This window comes from Puma concolor, chromosome D3 (assembly GCF_028749965.1).
Source record: "Puma concolor isolate L17-30 chromosome D3, mPumCon1.1.hap2, whole genome shotgun sequence".
NCBI lineage: Eukaryota > Metazoa > Chordata > Mammalia > Carnivora > Felidae > Puma > Puma concolor.
The window spans coordinates 56,681,389-56,706,414 of NC_141678.1; the positions used below are offsets into that span (position 1 = coordinate 56,681,389).

The following is a 25,026-nucleotide window of genomic DNA, read 5'->3' on the forward strand; positions in this document are numbered from 1 at the left end:
AATGTGAGACATTTTTCTATCCAGGAAGTGTTCCATAATTACTTTGGCATCTTGAGGCTGGAATAATATTGCCATGTAATTGCTGAGGAAACTTGGAAGGTACTGTGAAAGCCCAAGTAGAGAGATTTAACCAAATAAAGTCTACTTTGGTGGTGGGTTCATTATAGCCCTCAAAAATTATATGTGCTTAAGAGTTCTTTTTGAGTCCCATGGAGTGTCTGGGTAAGACCGGAGCCCTGGGACAATCAGAGGGAATACTTTTCCTGATTCCGTTGCTGACTTCTTTACCAGCGGTTCCCTTACCTTTGGCTTCATTTTCTGTATTTGCTCGTTAGCTTCAACCATTTAAAACAAAGACTTTCTTAAACGATCTATGTAAATACAAGAAGAATGCCATTACTACTGCAAAGGGATCTTCCCGGAGCTCCAGGACAAGAGCTGGCATAGGTGAGAAGAGGAGAGGACACCTAGGGAACAACACTGTTCTTTCCAGCACTGTCAACTGGACAGATGGTCAACTCTTCCCAGCAAGAGACATTATCGTCACGACATTTGCACTGGATTGTTTACAGATAAGGGTCAAATATGGTTCATGACCCAGATTATCTTAATCCAGGTATCTCTTTGTGTAACCAAGCCCATTTTTGTAGCCTGGACTGGAGAGGGTGGTACACCATTATTGAAACCCAGGTGCTCTTTGATAGGAAGAGCAAGTTACCTTTTGGAAATTATTCTCATTAGTGATTTCAGTTGAAAGGAGCCCGTGCAAAAATGGCTCAGCAGGACTGTGTGGATGTTTCCACCATTCATGTTCACTACTGTGTGAGTGCCTTGGACCCAGCTTCCTCAGTGCATTTATGAGCACGAGAAATCCATATATTTTAAGAGCTGCTTAAAAAATAAATGTGGTGTGGGCCATCTGAGGTGACACTGTTTAATTCACAGAGCGAATGAGTCGTGCTCTGGCTCTCCCTGGAGGAGCTACTCCCTATAGCTCTGTTTCATGCAGATGCTAGTAGGAAATGAGATTTATTAACTGGCCTTCTGCCCACTGCATCTTTGTTTGCATACTCCAGTCTTTTAAGAATGAACGTATAAGTCCAGGGGACTGTTTCCACATGAGTGTTTGAACATGCAACTACAGTAGCATATGTTTTGGAATACTTAAAAAAAAAAAAAAAAAAAAAAGGCTTGGCCCCAGGAAGTGGACTGTAAAGGAAGGCAAAACTTAAAATGTAAGCCTAAGACCTTGGCCCTCCCACCCAGCATTGCCAGTTTTGCAAAATGAACTCTTAAGAAAAATAAAAAGAAATATCGTGTGTGTATAAAAGAGTTGTGAAGGCATGTTCCATTTCATAGAGGCTGTCATAACACGGCTTTCTCTGACCAGAATGTAGATTTCTGATCCTTACTCCCCACAACAGCAGCTGCAGACAGCAAAAAGTCTAGCTTCGCTTGTCTATTAGGTATGTCACAGTATCATCTGGGTTTACTTGTCATAGGAACTTTTCGGAAAGAGTGACTTTTGTCCTTAATATTTTTCTTCGTATTTGTAAAAATCAAAGGATTACTTGATGCTTGGTAGGTGCCTAATTTTCAACTTCTCTTCAGGGTTCTTTGTCCGAACTTCTGTTAAGGGGTTGGTCTTCTGGGCACCTGTGGTGAGATGCTCACCCGTATTCAGCAGTGGGTGTCACTGGTTGTATCTTCTTACAGGGTACAATCCTGGCAGAACAGTGGCTTGAAGTGGTCCTCTGAGTTGAGGACGTTGATTTCCATATGCAGTATCTTTTCTGTATTGATAGGACCTCTTGAAGCTTCCATGAATAATCCCTTAGATTAATGGAGCAGGAAATACTGGTACTAATCTAAATATTCCATTCGGTTTAGACAGTTCGACAAATTCCTGAGATAGGTCTGAGATAGATGCCCCTTAAGGACTTTGAGTTGGAGCAAAGTCAGATGTATAAGCAACTCCTTGTGTAACAGATTTACCTTGTTGTGAATACTTGGCTTGATCTAATAGTAAACGTGGTTTGCATTTCCTCAGTCCACAGTGATTCAAAGTAGAAAAAGATCCCCTCAAAGCCAGTGTGCTCTAGGAAACTAAACAACACTGAGGAAGACCGTAAGTCTTGGTGAAAGGAGTGTAGGCTTTAGAATCAGAATTGTCATTGGCCTGACAAGGTGTGCATATTGGGCAGTAGTGGAAGATACGGCCGAGGCATTGAAAGGCAGGCAGGGTAGTCAGAACTTGAAAATTGAAGGCTAATGAAAACTCATTAATGGAAAAACAGCATAATGAAAATAGAAATGCATGCTGGCATTTATCTCTTGTTTTGAAATGGGAGTTGAAAGGAAATGGGGAGTCCTCCAGTGCCCCACCCTAGAGGGCCAGAATTGCTAGAGAATACTCAGTTTGCCCTGACTGAATTCTCAAGCCCCGCCCTAGAGACTAGGTGTACGTTCCTGACTTGAGTCCTCCTTCCGAGAGTAGAAGCAATCAAAGCAGCTTTGTCCCTTCACAGGACTGGCAGTTAGCTCAGACAGTGACTTCTGTATTTGTAGAAGCCCAGTACATAGTTAGCTGTAGAACTTCAAGAGGTAGCTAGCATATAGCTTCAAGAGGGCGCTGTTCTAATCCTCCCAAACTCAGAAGCAGGGTGGATGATACTTCATTGTGAAGGATCCTTCTGAGTCATTTAAGGCCAGAAAATGTACAGATATTCTCAGATGAAGCTTCCTGGAGCACTCCAAATGGCTCCAGAGCCAGTTCCTTATACGCCTAGAAGGTGATCCCCTTGATGGCAGGTTCTAGAGTAGACTGAGCATTTAACCTGGATTGAGTAGATTTGCTTACTTTTGAATTTTTTACATTTCACTTAAAAAAAATTGATTTGTTCTTTTCTTGTGAAAAGTATGTTTCTTCACAATGAAATATGTTAGAATATACGTAGTTAGAATAGTTTCATTCTTCCTGACTTTAGGCTGCCATTCAGTGTCGGCCTCTGTGATACTAAATTGGATGTGTCCTACTCCCCTGGCATCTTACGCACAATTCCAGCAGCCCTTTTTCCTATAACACTCCACACACATCCCACCAGTATGACAGGGACCTTGCTTCTTAGTTCATTTCAAAATTCTGATGGTTTATCTCAGTATTTGGGGCCCTTAGAATTTGTATTTTCCTGAGAAAATTCTTTCAAAATGGAAATGTATAATTCACATAGGCAAAAACTGAAATTACCCACCTTTCAACCTGTAGTATGAATCAAAGAAATTTCTCCAAAATTTTTTTGTTAAATGCATCCCCTAAGGGTGATCATTCATTTTAATGAAAATAGCGGGATAAAGATTAAACAGTTTTTGTAGGCCACCAAGAAATAATTTCTTAGTAGGTTACTTAAAAAAAGAAAAAATACTTGTACGTTTTCAGTGTCAGATCTCCCCTGGCTAATTAGAATTTTACTCACTTGAACCAGGACAGACTTGCTTCTTTAGGCATGATTTTTTTGTTTGTTTGTTTCTAAAAGAGCAGAAGGTGATGATATAGACGTAGGATAGTCAAGTTGATATGGCTCCTTTTAGTGATGGTGTACTTTGTGTAGTTTGTCCAGTAAAGAAAATATGGCTAGAGCTCAGTCTTTGTTATTTCTAGACCTGACTTGCTAGAGGCAAGAGGCATCAGATTTTGGCCATGACTTGGAACGGAAAAGAAAAAGGGCAAGAGATTTGAGAGCGAAAAGTAGGAGTTAAAAATGTATAGTGTGCTCAGGGGCGCCTGGGTGGCTCAGTCGGTTAAGCGTCCAACTTCGGCTCAGGTCGTGATCTCACGGTTTATGGGGTCGAGTCCCACTGACAGCTCAGAGCCTGGAGCCTGCTTTGTATTCTGTGTCTCCCTCTCTCTCTGCCCCACCCCTGCTCTTGCTGTGCCTCTCAATAAAATGAATAAAAACGTTAAAAAAAATTTTTTTTAATGTATAGTGTGCATTGGTAGTCTATAAGACTTGTCATCTATCATAGAGAATTGGTCCTGGAGTCGATGGTCAGTGTTGGTTGTTGCATAAGCCTGAAATTTCTCTTCTACTGTTCTTCCTTAGATTTCTGTGATCCCATTTTTTCCCCCTCAGAAGTGGTGTTTTTGTTTTGCTTTGTTTTAAAGACATTAATTTTTTCCTTGAGTATAATCCTATCCTGGCAAAGCCCTGAGAGGTAACTTGTCAAAATTGCCAGAGGCATGAACATTTTGGGGACATTTTCCTATGCTAAATAGCAGTATCCCTTTATTTAAGAGCCCCCAACCCTGTGATTCCTTGCAGGGTTTGCATTTGGTGGGTCCACACATCGGGAGAAAGTGAAGCTTCCAAAGTGGGCTCCACCCCCTACCACATCTATTTCCTTTTGTCATTTTGAAATACCAAAACATGTTTTCAAGTTGTTGCTAATGTAGCTTTTTAAATTCCCACTTCTGGATTTTACATAGGAATTGAGATTTAAGCCCAAACTCCCACAGTCGCTCAAGAATCTATTCTTTAGGCAACCTTACTGACTTCTTCTCCGCTCCTGGGCCCCCAGAATGCAGAGGGAAATATTGCACAGCCCCTCCTCCTAAAACCCCCAGGGTCAGGGACAGCAGGCTGTCAAATAGTACTTGGTAGGAGGCATCTGAGAAGGTGGGGGGACCCACACTTGACCCCGATTTTTGTGATCACTGTCCAGCAGAAGTGAAGTTATCAGTCCTGTAATTTTCACAAGCTTTCAGAAATGGAGCATTGTAAATAAAAACTGTGTGTGTGTGTGTGTGTGTGTGTGTGTGTGTGTGTGTGTGTGTGTGTGTGTCTCCCTTAGTATGACCTCTGTAAATAAGTTTTAATACAGCCATGAGGCACAGTCTCAGCAATGTTGAGGGACCTGCGTAGGAAAGTTCCTTTATCCTGACAGAAAGTCATGTGGGAAGAGTAAAAGGCTTATCTCTTTGATCTCCAGATTTTTATGATAGTTGCATTGACCATCACTAGGTTAAATACAGTACAGTATACTGTTATACAGAAAGGAAAATAAGACTATTCCCACTTACTTGATGTGCACAGAGAAACAGAATAATAATGCTGGCAACTGCACAGATAAGTACATGTGTACCATTTTGTTTTTAAATTGGAATTCCATAAATGTATTGCCTCATCAGTGGTGGTTCAGTTAGTACTTTAATAGCACGAATTTTAAAAATTAGTTTTCGTTTAGCATTATCTCACGGTTCGTGGATTCGAGCCCCGCGTGGGGCTGTGTGCTGACAGCTCAGAGCCTGGAGCCTGCTTGAGATTCTGTGTCTTCCTCTCTGCCCCTCCCCAACTCGAGTGCGCTCTCTCCCTCCCTCCCTCTCTCTCTGTCTCTCTCTCAAAAATAAACATTAAAAAATTTTTTTAAATTAGTTTTCATTTAAATCATGAGGTTTACGGGCTGAAATATGTTGGGAAGCATCTCCAAATAACAGACTTACTGAAGTCACATGGATGATGGTAAAGAATTGCCTAATGCAGGTACTATTCTTACATTAAAAAAAGGTCACAGATCACAAATGAAATGTGCTCCTCCAGTATCTGCCCTGTGAGGCTGCGCACATAGCAGCCCATAGCCCAGATTTTGTTTCATTTTCTCCCGGCTGCTCTGGAGCCGCCGCCTGTGTTGATCTGTAATGCGTCCGGCCTGCTTAGTATGCTCCAGGAATATTGTACTAACTGCAAAATAATCCTCTGGGAGATTTCTTTCTCGATACCCCCTTGGAATTTTTGTTTTCTTCTCTTCGTTTGAGCACCTGCTGTGTGTGTGAGGTGCTATGTGGGCCCCTAAAGCTGGAGGTACCATGTCAGTGCCATTTGTTCGGCTGCAGACGTCTGGCCTCCCCAGCTCTTCGACCAGCTTCCTACCTTCTGGAAGTTACTGAGCAATATCTGGCCTTAATGTGACCCCTGCGATAGTGCCATGCCAGCAGGAAACCAGCCATCTGCATTCACGGTACCTCCCTGCTCCAGCCCCCTCACCCCCCAGTCTGGATGAAGGCTGAGCGAATCCCCATGGAGACTGACCAATTAGGAATAAACAAAAGGGGAGCTCTGAGTGCATTATCCCAGCTATAGGGACCTGCTCACCATCAATAACCATGAAATAGAAAGCTCGTGGAGTTTGTGGGCTGAATGTCTTGTTAGTAAAGGAGGATGGGGAAGAGGGGGTGCTCGGTGGGTACAGTGTGAGGGCTTTCCAGACGGGTGTGCCAGCCTCTCCCTCCTCACTCTTTGACCCCTGTCTTTCTGTGTCTGGGAGCAGAGTGAATCTGCCCCTCCAACGCCAGCTCTCCAGAGAGGAGGAGAAAGAGATGAGAGCCATCAGCCAGCGAGGCTGGGGGCTGATGGCAGAGAGAACAGGGACCTGTAAGTCTTTGCAAAATCCCCTCGTGGGGCTAGCAGTGCACGATAAATTGAAAAGCAGGTTTGGTGTTTGAGAAGCCAGGTTTTCTCTCCCTGGGATTTCTGATCTGCACATAGCATTGTCATAACATTGACTTAAAGGTGTCAGCATGAATAACAGCAAACATATTTCTAGCCTGTGTGATGACTGTGTCACTGCTACCTCAACCCCAGTTCAGAACTTGGACTGGACTGAGCAGATGGTCTGCACCATCCGGCACCTCCGTTCTTGGTCCGCCCTCAGAACAGTCGGGGTTCTCAAAGTCTCAGGTTGCTAGAGAGACAGACTCACTATGCCAGCTCTACCCTTTTCTAACCAGATGATCTAGTGTAAACTTTTTAGCCTCTTGAGCCTCGTTTTTCTCTTAGCCTCTTAAGCCTCTTAAGCAGGTGGAAATAATAATAGCATCAGCCTCACAGAGTTCTTAATGAGGATTTAAATGAACTATGGAATATAAAGTATACCAAGCAGTGACTGGTACAAAGTAAACATCTCTTAAAATGTCAGCTAGTAGGGGCACTTACTAGTAGGGGCACTTGGGTGGCTCAGTCTGTTGAGCACCCGACTCTTGACTTCAGCTCAGGTCATGATCCCAGAGTCATGGGATCAAGCCCCACATCAGGTTCCATGCTGAACATGGAGCCTCCTTAAGATTCTGCCTCTCTCACTCCCTCTGCTCCTTTCCCCTGATTGCATACATGCTCTGTCCCTCACTCGCAAATAAATGAATAGACTAGAATAGGATAGAACAGAACGGAACTGTCAGCCAGTATTGTTGTTAGGAGTTCCAGTCTACTGTCGTCACCCTTTTTCTATAATAATCTATTATCTTTGTGGCCTCAGTACCTGTTACAGTACCTGGCGTGTAGCAGATGTTAGTTAAAAGTCTAAACTGAATCAGAGGAAAAAATTCAAACAAATCACATGGTAGCCCTTTCCCTCTTATCAGCTTTTTTAAGAATTAACTTAGGGGCGCCTGGGTGGCGCAGTCGGTTAAGCGTCCGACTTCAGCCAGGTCACGATCTCGCAGTCCCTAAGTTCGAGCCCCGCGTCGGGCTCTGGGCTGATGGCTCAGAGCCTGGAGCCTGTTTCCGATTCTGTGTCTCCCTCTCTCTCTGCCCCTCCCCCGTTCATGCTCTGTCTCTCTCTGTCCCAAAAATAAATAAATGTTGAAAAAAAAAAAAAAAAAAGAATTAGATGCACTAAACTGCATCCATTTAAAGTGTAGGTGAGGTTTGGCCGCGTATTTGCCCTTGAAGCCATCACTGCCAGAAGCTGCCTGGTACCCTTTGTCCGTAGCCCGAGGCAGCCACTGCTCTATATTGGTAATTGCTTACATGGTCACCAACCAGTAGGTTACATTTGATCTAAATGGAACCATGCAGATTGTACTCTATAGTGTCTGACTTCTTATAGTCAGCATAATCTTGAGATTCATCCAGATTGGGTTTATCAGCAGTTCAGCAGTCTTGGTTGCTGAACAATCCATTGTATGGTTGCACCATATTTTATCATTCACCAGTTGATGAACATTTGGGTTACTTCCAATTCTTAGCAATTATGGATAGAACTTCTGTGAATTGTCATGTACAGTCTTTATGGGAATATATGTTCTCATCTCCCTGGGGTAAATACCTAGGAGGGAAATGATTGAGTCCTATAGTCAACCTTAAGAAACCGCAAATGTCCAGAGCGGTTGTGCCATTGTTCCTGCCAGCAATGCATGAGAGTTCTAGGTGCTTCACCTCTTTGGCAACACTTGGTGTTATCAGTCTTGTAAATTTTGGCCTTCCTTAACAGATGTGTAGAGGTATCTCATGGAGATTTTAATTTACATTTTCCTGGAGATGAATGATACTAGCTGTCTTTTTGTGTGCTCATTTGCCTTTTGCGTATCTTTAGTGAAGCGTCGGCTTAAATCAGTTGCCTGTTTTTTAAAATGAGGTGTTTTATCTTCTTGTTGTTAAGGGGATTATAAAAACGTATTATAGATGTTGTAATATAGTCTTGCCTTAGATTTTAATGGATACGGGTCTTGTGTTCTTCACCTGCATACAAACTCCTCAAGAAAAAAGAAGAGTTGATCTACCTGGTCTTTGTCTACAGTGCCTTTTCTAGCAGTTAGGTCCAGCTCTCTGTAGGTATTAACAGACTCCATTAAAATAGACTTTTAAAAAGTAAGGTAACAGGGGCGCCTGGGTGGCGCAGTCGGTTAAGCGTCCGACTTCAGCCAGGTCACGATCTCGCGGTCCGGGAGTTCGAGCCCCGCGTCGGGCTCTGGGCTGATTGCTCAGAGCCTGGAGCCTGTTTCCGATTCTGTGTCTCCCTCTCTCTCTCTGCCCATCCCCTGTTCATGCTCTGTCTCTCTCTGTCCCAAAAATAAATAAACGTTGAAAAAAAAAATTTAAAAAAAAAAAAAAAAAGTAAGGTAACAGAATCATTCTTCTACTTGGGGGGGTGGGCAGAACGACTACTACACCCACTTTAAAAGTTGCATATGAGTGAGTTAAATTTAACAGCTAGGTTTTCCTTGGCATCTGGATAGCTAGGGGATGTTTTTTTCTGTGGAGAAGAACCCAGTAATTACGTAGATACTTTTTTCTTTGTATTGAGTGTCCCCTTGATGTTGGATCAACGTTTCCACTCCTGTGTTTGAGGAAAATGTGTGTAGAAATGTTTTCTCTTTTAAAGGTAGCAAAGAACAATTTTCACACTTTTAAAAATCAGGGTATTTAAGCATTGGATGCCCTCCGTTTTCTTTTTTCTTTTTCTTTTTTTTTTTTAACTCAGAGGCAAACATCCCCCAGTTCTTCCTCGATGCATTCTCTTAATTTGGAAGTTTTGGTGTTGTTAGTTTGACTCCAGACTTCTCTAAACCCCCAAGGAGAAATTGCCTTAAGTAGAATTGAGAAACTGGGAAGCAAATGTCCAGTAAAATCTTTGGTTTACCTGAAAGGATCAACTGAGGGACCTTGTGATTTTTGAGAAGAGTGGGGATGCTTAGCTTCCAGAATCTTCGCAGCTAACAGCCAAATTTTCGTAACCACATATGTTTCAAAATCTAAAGATATTATAAAATATCTTATGACTTCACAAATGCCCTAGGTCTACTAGTACATTTTGTGAGCTTAACTTATTTCCTCTGTCGTTTATTCATCTTCTTGCAAAACCTTCAGGCCAAATTCCAGATGAGTTACTGCTTCCATGATAGCAGTAATCTTGCAATCTAGGTTATGGATGATTATTTTCTGTGGTCTAGTTGGGACAGAGCAGGTCACAGCCACTCAGATATCACTTGAGAATTGAGTGTGTTCTTTTTGCTTTAATTGAGCTTGTTCCGTGAAAGGAAGCCAAATACCATTAGACAGGACGTCCTGTGATTCCCTTAGTTTACGATGGCCAAGGACGTGACTTTTTTTTTTTTTTTTTTTTTTATAAGATGATTGCTTGTTTCCTTTCCTGTTAACACGGGAGCCCAGAACCAGTAATGTCCATTTGGCTTAAAGGACTTTAACTAGCAGACAGCTGAACCTCTGCCAAAAATCACCTGAAGAATTCTGGAACATGAAAAAAATGTCCTTATCTTTTTATGTGAGCCAACAATGATTTGGTCATTATTAGCATTTAAGTGACCACCAGTTCTGATGTTTTGAAATAATAAACTGCCAAAAGAGGAAATGACCAAACTACAAGTTCTTGGAATTAAACAGGCTACCATAAAAATTCTGGAAGCCAGTACATTGTGGTACACCTATACAATGAAATGTAGCACACATACTACACATGAAGAAGATACAACAGCTTTCACAATACGTTAAGAGGAGCAAGTTGATCAGTACAAAAGTGTGTGTGGACTGTTTTGATTCCCAGGGCTGCTGTAACCTATTACCACCGACTGGGCGGGTTGAAATTTATTCCCTCAAAGTTGTGAAGACTAGAATCCTGAAATGAAGGTGTTGGAAGGGCTGTGCTCCCTCCGAAGCTTGTAGCTACCTCACTCCAAACTCTGCCTCTGTTATTCCATGACCTCCTTCCCTGTGTGTCTGTGTCTTTGTTTCCACATGGCCTTCTTAGTATAACTTCCAACTAATTACATATGCCATGACTGTTTCCTAATAAGATCATATAGTAAAGTTTCAAGTGGATGTGAATTCTGGAGGGTCACTGTTCAACCGTGTGTGTGTGTGTGTGTGTGTGTGTGTGTGTGTGTGTGTATACATACCCATTTTAATAAGTGCATATAAAATTCATACACATACCCCACACACTCCTATAAAAGGTAAAAGTCATCTTTAATTTTATTTCTGCTTTTTCTATAGTGAAAAAATACTTAATATAAAAAACATTTTTTAAAGTAACACTTTTGACATCTACCTTTAAACAAAATGAGTTTTTTGGGGGTACCTGGGTGGCTCAGTTAAGCATCTGACTCTTGATCTCATGGTTCATGAGATCAAGGTTTATGTCAGGCTCTGTGCTGACAGCTCAAAGCCTGCTTGGTATTCTCTCTCCCTCTCTCTCTCTGCCCCTCTCCTGCTTGTGCTGTCCCTCTTTCTCTCAAATTTGAAAAAAAAAATGTTTTTGTTTTTTACTAACATCCCATTTTGAGTTTCACTTTGTCTAATCAAATGAAAACAATCTTAAGACTCTTTCGTAGCATATATACACACACAAATACGTATATGAGTCAATATTTTATGGTATTAGGTTTATTATGTTTAGTATACTATCAATAGCCAAAACTGAAATAATGTAAACTACGTCTTGAAGACATTGGGTCAGCCAGCGTAATATCAGGTGTTTAAGTCTGGAGAGGCAAAAAAAAAAAAAAAAAGTATGCTCAATTGTTGAATTCAAATTTAATTTCTTAAATGTTTTAAAGTCTCTAAGTCAAATTAATTCTAGAAACTAAACCCAGAAACTAGGAATGGGGACAAGATGGGGATGCACTTGACCAAATTTCATTCGTTACATTGGCTCAAATACTGGGTAACTCCTAACATACAACATCTATTCTAGAACTAACTTTATCCACCAACTCTTCTTATTCTTCAGACTTTGTCTACAGTAATAGCTCTAGTTATTTAGTCAAAACGTTCATATGGGCTTCTCTTAAGTAATTTGCTTTCCCTTAATTATGCTGAATGCTCATGAATTACTTGGGTTTTTTTTCTTTCTTTAGTTTTCTCAAGTTTAACAAAACATTCTAAACTCTATAGAGACCATGATCCCCCACATTTGTTAAATGACAACAGTATATTAAATTTTGTCATTTGCTCCTGTAAATCCTCAGACTGAAAAAGTGCGAATAAGAAAAAGGAGGCTTCAGGCTTCAGAGGCACCTGGGTGGCTCAGTCGTTTGAGCATCTGACTTCAGCTGAGGTCGTAATCTCTCGGTTTGTGAGTTGGAGCCCACATCAGGCTCCTGCTGCCAGCGTGGAGCCCACTTCAGATCCTCTGTCCCCCTCTCTGTGCCTCCCCTGCTTGTGCTCTCTAAAAAATAAACACTAAAAAAAAAAAAAAGGAAAGGAGACTTCAATTCAAGAAACTATTGTGCTTCTACTCTTTACCAAACCCAAGGGTTTTACCATGAATCTGCTCCTGTTGTTGCTGTACCTTTTTCAGCTTGGACATGGCACAAGTTTTATCCACTCTTGACTCAAATGCTCAGTATCTGCACTTCTCTTGGGGAATTATAGTATTAACACACTGATGCATGAAGTGTGTTAACTTTTGATCTGTAAGAAAGCAATAGGAGAGTGAAGAGGTATTGCAAGGTGTGTGTGTAAACTGATTTTTGTTGGGTACATCTGATACAAAAGTCTGTTAGCCTCTTCATTATAGTGAGTAAATGGCAAATGAGTTCATTGATTTAAAAGCAAAATAAGGGGCGCCTAGTTGGCTCAGTCAGTTGAGCGTCCAACTTCAGCTCAGGTCATGATCTCACAGTTGGTGAGTTCGAGCCCCACATCGGGCTCAGTGCTGACAGCTCGGAGCCTGCTTTGGATTCTCTCTCTCTCTCTCTCTCTCTCTCTCTCTCTCTCTGCCCCTCCCCTGCTTGTTCATTCTCTCTCTCTCTCACTCTATCAAAAATAATCAAATCAAAAATAAATGCAAAACAAATAACAAACACCTCTTCTACTCCAGTATCATGGAAGATAGGATTGGTATCTGGTTGTCCAAACGAGTAATTAGGGACAGGAGAGAAGGATGAACTGTGATTCTAGGGTAGAATTTGGGGAGATGGGAAGAAATCTATTCTCTGAACAAACTGTGGATCCTTTTACCTGGGAAAGGAAGTTTTGGGAACGATGGCCTGGTGAACTGGTGACAAAAGTGTGTGCCTGGTTTTGATAGCATTTCCCTATTGAAACACCCATTTGGCTGAACATTACTAATCTTAGCTTAAATAACTGAAATTTACATTTCCTGTTCTCCTAATGTGCAGCCATCTTGTATGTAATTCACAGGATGTTCTCTGGAGCGGGGCATGGGTTTGATGGAGAAGTTCATCAGTACCTTGTCACATTTATGTAATATTTATGAAGTTTAATGTTATACTGTTTTGCCAATTGGCCATTTTGGTTCTGTGTCAGAGTCTACTATGAGAAGAATTAAGACTAAACCGCATGAACAGGGCTGGAGGGAGATGGAGGTACATTAGCCACTTTGAAGTCTGATTTACCAGAATATATTTTAACACTGGTGTGCACATCCCTCATCCTTTTAGTCTTAATTTTATTGGCATTTCACTTTACATTTCCATTTCAAAATGTTCTCATGAGTTTAAAAATGAATTTTACCATAATAAAGAGCTTTGGATAGCCTCTAAGAGTGAAATACCAAGAGATGTATTTTTTCAAATAGATTTCTCTAAACATGTAGTCAAGACACTGATGTCTTTTATTAGGGTTGGAAAAAAATTGTAAGTGGTAATGTACGTGCTCTCTATCCATTTTGACTAAACTAATACAAAAGCATATTGAGATAGTTGAGTCTGAGATAAGTGGTAACCAGAAATGCAAAATATGGTGATTCCTAAAATATTAGCATAGCATATTTATATGTTACAGTTGGCAGGTTTTTGAGCCAAAAATCGTTCCCGGTAATAAACTAAGTAGTCACCCAAATCTCTACATTTTGGGCTCTTCTTCAGGAAAACTCATTTGGTTAAAGTGAAAATGTACAAGGAGGCCTTGGTAGAGCTATAAAAAGGAAAAATGGTTTTATTGAAGAACACAATTGTATGCCGTTTGGAGTTCTTTTTACATCCCACTTACTCTAATGACAGAGTAGAAAGGGGCTTTGTTGAGAGAATCAAGAATCCTAGAATCTGCCCCGGCTCCAAATCCCTGTCCTTCCACTCAGCGGTGAGTGGACAGGTCACTAGACCAGAGTCTGTGTGTCTTTTCCTACCTCATGGCATGAGAGCAATAGCTATCCCGTAGCACTGCTGTGCAGACGAAAGGAGAAAATGTGTGTTACACACGCCGGTGAAGAAAAAGACATCTGAAGAGATGAGGCACATGTGTCCCAAGTTTACGAACCCGACTCCTAGAAGCCAATGCCCCTGCTTCCTAGATCAGTGCGCTCAGTGAAGCTGCAATACAGCTACTGAACTTTTCATATCCATGTTGGAGACCTGAAAGATGGCACATTTCTCTGCATGATTCTTTCTTTTTTAGACCTAGAACACTGAGGCCTTGAATCCGCTCAACCCTAATGCATTCCCTCCTAATTATCTCACATACTCTGCCTTACGAGGTATGATTTTAGGTACCCTGTGAATTTCCCCTCCCCACGAAACTCTCCCACACATACATTCATTGGGCATTTACTTTTTGTTGTGCCCCCACTATGTGCCTACTTTAGACAAAGGAGATACAGTAGTAAACAAAATACATTCTATAAAGGATCTGCCTTTGCAGAGCTTACCTTGTGGGGGCAGGAGGTGGTGGACAGACAACAAACAGATGAGATCATGACAGACTAAGTTAGTAGCACAAAGACAAGAACAGTGTGATGTGGGAATACTTGGAGGAGGCCCCTTCAGAGAGAGGATGGTCAGAGAGGGCTTGCTTAGGAGTTAGATTTGAGCTGAACCTGAAGCACGAGATGCAGGTGCTAAGTGCTGGGAGAGACCTCTTCCTTTGCCTAAGGTCTTGAAGGTTTGTCCTTGAAGCTGTCATCCCTCATTTGCTTTTTTCTTAGCAGAAGGCTTAGAGAAGGCAGACAGCTGAAAGTGCTAAGTACCTGAGGAGGGGTCAGCACTCCCAAGAGCACACAGTAGCTAGGAATCTGGAAGGGGGGAGATGGACAATACCAAAGAAAAGAATTTACCTAACACACAACTTTGCCTAGTGTTGGCATATCCATCACATACTCTTTGGTATACCTTATGCACCTAATTGTATGCATGATGGATTAATGATGAGCATGATCATCCTCCATGGTGGGTGCATCACCCATGCCCTAAAGGGTTGGCCTGGGGTTATGCTGGGGGGAGTGGTAGGGGCACTTGGGACTTGACTGGCAATGACTTGGATCATGGGAGAGAGCTAAGGTCAGGGTGAGAGGGAACAGGGCCAAGTAGGGCTGGGAAAATAAACAGAAGGCATATGGTCAAGAACGAGTGGATGGACTGGGAGCCAAGTTGGGGGCGGGGGTAGGGGGGAGCACTGAGCAAAAGTTGGTGCCCTGAGGAAACCAGCCAAGTGCTGTGGCATGGGAATGAGCTCTGGGTCATTGAAATTATTTTCAGAGCATGGACCAAGCCACCCACTGTTTGAAACAGATGGACATTTAGGCAAATAGAATCAGCTATAAATCAGCTATAATCAGCTGCACTTCTGACCATAAGAAGAAATGTATGCCTGGTGTGTGTGTGTGTGTGTGTGTGTGTGTGTGTGTGTGTGTGTAAGGCCGTGGCCTTTTACTCTTTTGTTATATGCAGCTGAGTTTCATATCGGTGAACATCACACATGCCACCAAGAACTGTTTTAGAATTCAAAAATTTCTTCATTCTTGGGATAAAAGCCAAGTTTCCAAGTCATTTCAGGGCTATAACTATTGACTCATTAATTCCAAGTTTAAAAACATCAAAACATATATATGCTGTTTTGAAAGTCGTATTTATTTGTTTTGTCTGCTTAGAATATTGTGAGCACTCAGGCTAAGTCAGGCACCTACTGAATAGTATCTAATGTGGTTCAGGCAGGTAATGACATGGCTGTTAAAATGGAGGTGGATTTTCAAGGCTAGTTATAGAAACTCCTTTCACAGGTGGTTGGAGAAATCTTTTAATCATTCTATTTTTAAATTTTTTTTAATGTTTATTTTTGACAGAGAGAGTGTGAGCGAGGGAGAGGGGCAGAGAGAGAAGGAGACACAGAATCCAAAGCAGGCTGCAGGCTCCAAGCTGTCAACACAGAGCCCGACACAGGGCTCAAACTCATGAACCCATGAGATCATGACCTATGCCGAAGTCAGACCCTTAACCAACTGAGCCACCCAAGTGCCCCTTAATCATTCTATTTTTTTTAAAAGGTACTTGGGGGACACCTGGGTGGCTAAGTCAGTTAAGTGTCTGACTCCTGATTTTGGCTCAGGTCATGATCCCAGGGTCGTAGGATTGAGCCCTGCATCAGCCTTTACGCTGGGTGTGGAGCCTGCTTAGATATTCATTCTCTCTTGGGGCACCTGGGTGGCTCTGTGGTTAAGCGTAGACTTCGGCTCAGGTCATGATCTTGTGGTCCGTGAGTTCAAGCGCCACATCAGGCTCTGTGCTGACAGCTCAGAGCCTGGAGCCTGCTTCAGATTCTGTGTCTCCCTCTCTCTGCCCTTCCCTGTTCACACTCTGTCTCTACCTCTCTCAAAAATAAATAAATGTTAAAAAAAATATATAGATTCATTCCCTCTCCCTCTCCCTCTCCACTCATACACATGCCCTGGAGCATTCTCTCTCTCAGAAAAAAATTGTACTTGGGATACATGGTGGTGATATGGCAAGAGCAAATTGAATCTGTTTTTAAAAGTAACAGTTAATTGTAAAAGATAGGAGCATCATGAAAGAAAAGAGTATTTTCTGTTCATTTTTACTGAGAGGTGGCAGTTATTAGCTAGAGTTAAGACTTCAGAGTGTCAGACTAAGTGAAACTTTGTGCACACATTAAAAGCATTATCATTGAGTGATGACTGATACTGAAGAGCACATTAATAATTGCGGGGGACTGCCTAGAAAAGCCTGGAATAACAAGCAGGCAACTCCGGCCTCTGATAAAACTCATGTTTGCTCCAGCGTTTCTCCAAGCAGCTTAATAGTAAAGTTTTCCTTTTGTTGGTTTTCTTCACCGGCTCTATGTGGTGAATAGCCTAATCTTGAGAAAATACATCGCAGTATCCGTTTTAACAGAATATGTGTGTTTTATCATTGTGGCCATGTCCTGGTGTTTCTGTCGTCCTTGTCTGGGGTCAGTACTGCGCTCAGCTCTGCTCCCCAGGCTGGTGGAGCTCTCCAGGGAGGGTCCATGCCTGGAGGAGTTAGTCTTGTGTTGTGTGTCTAATCCCATAACAGTCACAGAGCCCCGTAAAAATAAAACAGATGCACATCTGCCCACAGCGGCTTAAGTGTGTTATTATTACCTGAAGACAATAAATGACCTCTTAAATTCTCATCCCAGCCCTACAATTCATGCATCCGTCAGTTACTCCACAAGTTAAATGGAAGCTCTAATACCTAATTTTAAATGAAACTCAATATGGTTTCTCTGATGTCTCTCCAGGGAGATTTCATCTTGTCAAGGTTTGTCTTTCAGAGATACCCTCTTTGACTCTAGCTTCTCTAGGTCCTGATCTCCCTCCTCATACAAATAGTGTGTCCCTGCCCCCACATTTCAGGTCACAAGTAAAGAGAAAGTGATGAATTGAGAATTATCTGGAGATAGTCTTTCCTTGGTGGAATGTTTAAATCCTACTCCTCATGGTATTGAATCTAGAGAATGAATTATGCACAGCTGAAAAGCAGGGAAGTTTCTGGTTCAGGGGACACATTTACACGTCACTCCCTGCTGATGCCCAGTTCATTATGAGGGACAGCCACGGGAGATTTCACATCCGCCTTTTGTTAGAGAGGGAGCCAGGAAGGAGGCACTCAGGCAGAATCGTGTCGTGTTGATACAAGGCTTTTCAAACGAAAACTCCCTGATTTAAGTGTCTGCTGTGGAACTGAATCTCTTTTTCCCCTCAGATTGAGTTGATAACATAGATTCTAATGCAGAAGTGGTCTTGGAGGAAAAGTTGGGGTTTCTTCCTTGGGCTTCATGTTTTCAAAATATTTATAGGTTATTTTAGAATGATGCCACTTGTCAGAGAAGGAAATAGAGCCAACGATTGGCTAAATCTCTTTGTAAACGTTTATGGTATTTGTGAATCCTTTGAAGTATTTGCAAAATGGCCATTTCTGTTAAAAGGACACAAAATTACTTCTGAATCAAAAGCTATGTTTGCAAGTGTGTTTGAAGTTACATACCCCCACCCCCACCCTTTCTTTACCTGGTAGTAGGAACAGGCCAACCTTGACAAACCTTAAAAACTGAAGGCAGAGTAGACCCACCCATCATGTGAGACAAGAACTAAAAGTGAGGCCTTGACCTGGACCACGTGTAAGTCCAATGGTTGGTAAACAAAGGTGTTCTTATGGCTCCCTGGTGCTTCTTCCACCTTGGCATGTATGGAAACATGGTACAAACGACTTCTGAGATGCTTTGCAATGAACATTAATACCTGGTCAGCAGGACATGGCTTCCTGTGAAGCAGTGAAATCTTTAAATGTCACTGAGGAAACCACTTGGGTTATGGATTATTATAAGGGCTTCAGGAATCCTTATGTGCTCAAACTAAAGTTTCTCAGGTGAAAGAAAAACCCCCATTATTCTTTGTACCTCTTTCCCAGGCTGCTCTTTGTTTTCATTTATGTGAAACTGGGTGAAGGGTGCATTGCATGTGTTTAGCCTAGACTGGTAGAGGTATATTCTCCCAGTGATGGGGGAGCGTGTTGCAAATAGAGATTGTTATGAGAGAGAAGACAGACGGTCACAAATATGGGTATAGCTGTCAGATGTCAGTATAAAATGTGTGAATGGAATGTATTGGCATAGAGTGGGTTGAATTTTCAGAAACTTTTATATTGCATGTGAAGTTTCCAGTTGCATTCAGACTCCTGTAGGCAGTGGCATGAAGAAAGTAACTTATGTCAGGAAGGTGTTTTAATGGTTCCGCTTCAGAGTGGGTTTGGGTTCAATCTAAGCCAAACAGAACCTCCTTACCAGAGCAGCAGACTACAGTAGTCAACCACTTAGAGAGGGCTGTTCTTCTGCAGATGGTCGTGTCTAAACTTGGGAAGCCTGGCAGACTCAGACGTTAGTTGTAGGGGGAAGAAATCAAAATCAAAATAAGTTCCACATGCTTCCTTTCCAAAATTAATTTCTCAGACTCCTCTCCTTATAGCCGCACACCCAAAACAGGACCAGAGCCAGGATCCTGGGACACCTGGCTTATCCTGAGCCTTGCCCAAAGAAACACTATTTCCTTCAAAAGGGAGTGATCGGTCCATGTGTGAAGGGAGGAAATGAGGAAAACTCGCTGCCTCCCACCCCCACCCCCCACGTATGGCTGTGATTTATTTGTAAGGGTTAGGTTGGGGCCCAGAGAGAAAATGAATTATGGAAGAAATAATTTCACTTAAGGGCCACACATGATGTTAGAGGACATCTTCTGTATTTGTCAAAATTTAGAGAGACGCTCCTCTGCAATAATTCACAAACCCTGCCAAATTTATTCTTGGACAACAAAATTGTAGGATATTTTGTAATGGGTTTAAGGGCCCATAACTGGTAAGGTGATAGAATTCATTCTTTGATTTCCATGGTGTGGGGCTTGCCAAGTCTTTATCCAGGCTTTGCTCAGTAGGCGAACTCAAGTCTGTCCCATAAAATTCCTTTTGTTTCAGTAAGCAGAAATGCACTTTCTAATTTATATGGCTGAATAACCGCTGCAAAGCATAGACTGGCTGTACTTCTTTGTGCCCTGCCCACCACCACGTGTTGAATACAGAGACAAAATCAACACATTGGCCCCGGCCTGAGGCTGTCCTTTTTCTGAAGGCACTCTCCATGGGCAAGTCAGAACTGTGACTTTGCGTGCTGGAGGTACACAGGGATTTCTGTTTTTCTGTGTTTTTCTTTCTCCTGATTGCAAAATAGATTTATAGCCAGCTTTGCAGAAAGACCCTCCAAATATCATGAAAACCGTGTATTAATATATTGTGGTTATTGGTTTATTCTTAAGTAGGAACAGTGAATGCGAGTTCATTTTAAAATTTAAATGCCAGTCAAAGTATGGTGTCCCAAAGACCATCGTGCTTCAGAATTGTCTTCTGTCTACTTTCAGTGGTGCTGTACTTACTAGGTTTTAAACACACAGTGATCTGGTTAAAAATCTGACTGAAAGCCACAAAGTAGAGGGCTTCCTTTTCTGCATGGATGGCACAAAGAGAAGTGTTTCTGGCCCGGAGACCAGATTGCAGGTTATGGAAGAATAAACTGTTGTTTCTGTGTAAAAGACATGCTGAGGATCCAAACAGAATAAACCTTGCACGGTGTATTCTCTTTATTTTGTAGAATTTGGTATTACTTACCTTTCTTAGCCATTTATATTTCTTGACTGAGTCTTTGGAAATTAGCAAACTTTAAAATTAGTATTTTGAGGGGTGCCTGGCTGGGTCAGTTGGAAGTCTAGGTACTATCTGTCACTGTGCAGAATTAGTACAATATTATTAACTGTATTCCCCATGCCATATATTACATCCCCAGGACTTATAACTCGAAATTTGTACCTCCTGACCCCCTTGACCCATTTCACAGGCACCCCCTCTTTCCCATGTAGCAATTATCACTGTGTTCACTCTATGAGTCTGGGTTTTGTTTTCTTAGAAGTGAAATCATTTGTCAGTCATTCTTATAAGTGAAATTATTTGTCTTTTCTGTCTGACTTAGTGTGAAACTCTCATAGTCAATCCATGTTGTCACAAACGACAAGATTTCCTTTTTTGTGGCTGAGTAGCTCTGGTGTGTGCGTGTATGTGTGTATCATCACATCGTTAAGATTCATGGACACTTAGATTGTTCCATGTCTGGGCTATTATAAGTAATGTTGCAGTGAACATAGGGGTGCATGTGTCTTTTCAAATTACCGTTTTTGTATTCTTTGGCTAACCACCCAGAAGTGGAATTGCTGGATCATATGATAGTTCTATTTTTAATTTTTTGAGGAACTCCATACTATTTTCCATGGTGGCTGCGCCAGTTGATGCCCACCAACACTGTGTGTGGACCCCTTTTCTCCACGTCTTCATCAACACTTGTTATTTCTTGTCTTTATGACGCTGGCCATTCTAACAGGTGTGCAGTGATACCTTTTTAAAAATTTTTAATGTTTTTGTTTATTTTTGAGAGAGGGAGAGAGACAGAGCATGAATGGGGGAGGGCAGAGAGAGGGAGACATAGAATCCAAAACAGGCTCCAGGCTCTGAGCTGTTGGCACAGAGCCCGACATGGGGCCGAAACTCACAAATTGCGAGATCATGACCTGAGCTGAAGTCCGACACTTAACCAACTGAGCCACCCAGGTGCCCCGGCGTGCAGTGATATCTTATTGTTGTTTTGATTTTCATTTCCCTGATGATTTATGGTGGGCATCATCAAAAAGGTGGAGTACCTTTTCGTGTGCCTGTTGGTCATCTGTATGTCTTGGAGAAGGAATGTCTATTCAGTTCCTCTGTCCATTTTTTAATTGGATTAGTTTGTTGTTACTTAGTTGTAGAAGTTCTTGATATATTTTGGATATTAACCCCTTATTGGTTAATTCATTTACAAATGTCTTCTCCCATTCAGTAGATTGCCTTCTCATTTTGTTGATGGTTTGCTTTGTTGTGCAGAAGCTTTTTAGTTTTATGTAGTTACACTCAGCTATCATTGCTTTTGTGGCCCTTGTCTTTGGAGTCAGATCTGAAAAAAAAACATTAAGACCAACAAGCTTACCACCTGTTTTCTTCTAGGAGCTTTATGGTTTCACATCCCATATTCAACTCTGTAATCCATTGTAAGTTAATTTTTGTATATGGGTAAGGTAGTGGTCCAGTTTCATTTGCAAGTAGCTGTCCAGTTTTCCCATCACCATTCAGAGAAGAGATGGTCTTTCCCTGTTGTATAGTCTTACCTCTTTTGTCTTAAATTAATTGATCATACATATATGTGTAGGTTTATTTCTGGGCTCCTTATTCTGTTCCATTGCTTTATGTGTGTTTTTAAAAAAAATTAAAAAAAAATTTTTTTTTTACACTTTGTTTATTTTTGATAGAGACACAGCACAAGTGGGGGAGGGGCAGAGAGTTGGAGACACAGAATCCGAAGCAGGCTCCAGGCTCTGAGGTGTCAGCATGGAGCCTGAGGTGGGGCTCAAACTCACAAACCATGAGATCATGACCTGGGCCGAAGTCGGACGCTTAACCAACTGAATCACCCAGACCCCTAAAAAATTTTGTTTAATGTTTTATTTATTTTTTTTTTTAATTTTTTTTTTTCAACGTTTATTTATTTTGGGGACAGAGAGAGACAGAGCATGAACGGGGAAGGGGCAGAGAGAGAGGGAGACACAGAACGGGAAGCAGGCTCCAGGCTCTGAGCCATCAGCCCAGAGCCTGATGCGGGGCTCCAACTCACGGACCGCGAGATCGTGACCTGGCCGAAGTCGGACGCTTAACCGACTGCGCCACCCAGGCGCCCCTAATGTTTTATTTTTGAGAGAGCATGAGCAGAGGATCGATCCTAAGTGGGCTCTGTGCTGATAGCAGCGAGAGCCCACTGTGGGGCTCAAACTCACAACCTGTGAGATCAGGACCTGAGCCAAAGTCAAACGCCCAACCAACTGAGCCACCCAGGTGCCCGTATGTGTCTGTTTTTATACCACTACTATTCTGTTTGGATTAATATAGCTTTGTGATATAGTTTGAAACCAGGGGGCATGAGACCTCGGGCTTTATTCCTCTTTCTCAAGATTGCTTTGGCTATTTGGGGTCTTGTGTGGATCCATACAATTTTTTATGTTCTAGTTCTGTAAAAAATGCCATTGGAATTGCATTGAACCTGTAGATTGCTTTGGGTAGTATGGGCATCTTAACAATATTCTTCCAGTCCAAGAGTATCTCTCCATTTATCGGGATCTTTTTCAATTTCATTCATCAGTGTCTTGTATGAATTATTTTAACTCCTACCTTCAGAAAGACTGGGTATCCACATTTGTCAGGGAAGACTATAATTCCTGCCCTGCTTTCCTCATAGGATTCTTTCAAGGATCCAAATGGGAGCATGAAATCATTTAAAAATAATAGAAAAATTCCTTGTGTTATCCAAACATTTCTGAATAATCAGGAGCTGGTACTTGTGTACTGTAATCTAGATTGACAGTGAAAAAATTATAATGAAATCTTAGGATTTTAGAATGTGTCCACAGAAAAGCTAAGACCAGTAAATACACTCTCACCAGCCCTGAGTTTAACACTTGGAAAAAGATCAGTTTCCTCCCATGAACTGTGTGGTCACCTGAATAAATTAGGCTTGAATATGTTGAAGTTGCGCCTGTAGGAAAAATGGGAGCTGAAGGAATTGGGAAGAGCAAAGCATGGATGGCAAAGCAGGAATGGAATTCTTTTTGCGTTTTGGAGCCACCTCACTTCCTAGGGGTTAGGAAGAGCACCAGCCCTTCTGCGGAGAGGGGGTCTAGACCCAGCACTCTGCCTCAAAAATCAGAAGGCTTTGCACCTTGAGATGAGAACTAATAAAGGGAGCAAAAGACAACCACAAAGTGAAATGAATTGTGAGTATCTTGGTGACATTTGGAGGAAGGTAGATAAAAATATTCTACTCAGCATGGATTGTAAATAGAAATTATCTGTATGGTTCCATGGCTATTAGTCTGAAGTAGGTATGGAAATCTATTTATTTGATGCATTGTCGTTGTTTTATTTTAGAAAACCTAATAGAAGCTTCTGGCTTTCTGATTCGGCAGAGCATGTGACACTTGATCTTGGGATCATGAGTTCAAGCCCCACACTGGGTGTAGAGCTTACTTTAAAAAAAAAAAAAAAAAAAAAAGGAAAGAAGGAAAACTTAACTTTCCTTCCTTCACCCTCACTCTTGGTCTGCCCTCCATTCTGCTTTTCCCACAGGTCCCCTAGTGCCGGTTGGTCTTACTGTCACTGTTGGGGGTGGGGTGAGTTGATTCTGGGGACTGCAGCTGTGTTAGTTAGAGAGGGGATGTGGCAGAGGCTAGAGTGGTGAGTCTAGTAACTGATTAACAGTTTTTCTAAAGCAAAAATCAGGTGCTATTTCATTGTTTGTCTGGTCTTCCCAATTTTACTTGCTTTTGTAGATATGAAAGATTGTTTATTTAGATATGAAAGATTGTTCCCCTTAGGTGAATGTTATCAAGAAACACCCAGAGGAGATGTGATTCATTGACAGAACCTCTAGCAAATGAATGACCTGCTTCCCTCTTCTCATGGCTGCCTGTTCCTTTGTTGCACATTTCTGTTAGGAAACCACAGAACATTTCTACTCACTTGTATATAGATTATCTGTCTAAAACACAGACCTGACAGTATTGCTCCTGCTTTGTGGCTGGTTGTTTTTAAATCATCTGGACCAAAAATATTGTCCCAATTTGGCTAGATGTCACCTAGCACAATTCTGGACCCCGATGCCTCATCCTGCAACAATACATTGCATGGTAAAGCAAAAGCTTTTCAGTACTGCCTAAAGAAGAAGCCATCAGAAACATACATCAACTACCAAAAGTTATACCTGTAAAAGAAAATTAAGCAGTTCAAAATGTTCTAAATTTTGAATTATCTCTACTGAGATTTTACATAATTTACATAGTCATACAAAGTTGACTAGGTATTAAAAGTAAATGGTTTTGTTTAATAAATGATAGACTAAAACAACACACATTATTAACCAGAAACTCAAAAACCTTTCATATGTTGTATAAAAGTAGTAACAATGGTCACATTATCTGAAATGCCAGTATCGTGAGGTTTTGTTTTTTGTTTTAGGTCTTCAGGGGAAGAGAATTTTAGAGATAAGGGTGCTTCTGGGGATGGATGAATATTTTTATTTAAAAATAAAATCTTTCGCACTGCAAGTAGAAAGCAGATCTTTATTGCTGTAGACTTAATAAGCACTCCAAATAGAAGCCTTTTATAAATTCAAAGATTTTTGTGTAAAACGAGATTTTTCTGTCACATATCGCCGTGCTTAAAAATATTTATCTCTACCATTTGTGACTAAAGAAAGAAGGAACGCTTGGAGAAATTCCTGGTTTTAGGTCTAAGGTGAGAAATGTCCAAGTTGGGCCTGGAACATTTTGCCATCCCAGAAAGCAAAGACGTTATCAGAGACTCCCAGGACCTTGTCAGCAGAACTCAGAAACCAGCTTGAATAAGTTCTT

General features: G+C 41.6%; 1 protein-coding gene and 1 long non-coding RNA gene across 4 annotated transcripts in view; both read left to right on the forward strand.

The window, feature by feature from the left end:
• MAPRE2 (microtubule associated protein RP/EB family member 2) overlaps positions 1-25,026 on the forward strand; it is a 161,758-nt gene that overhangs the window by 63,640 nt on the left and 73,092 nt on the right. The window lies entirely within an intron of this gene.
• LOC147575581 (uncharacterized) lies at positions 7,667-10,740 on the forward strand. Its single transcript, XR_015242532.1, has 2 exons — positions 7,667-8,644; positions 8,891-10,740. It is a non-coding gene; the product is annotated as an uncharacterized LOC147575581 (long non-coding RNA).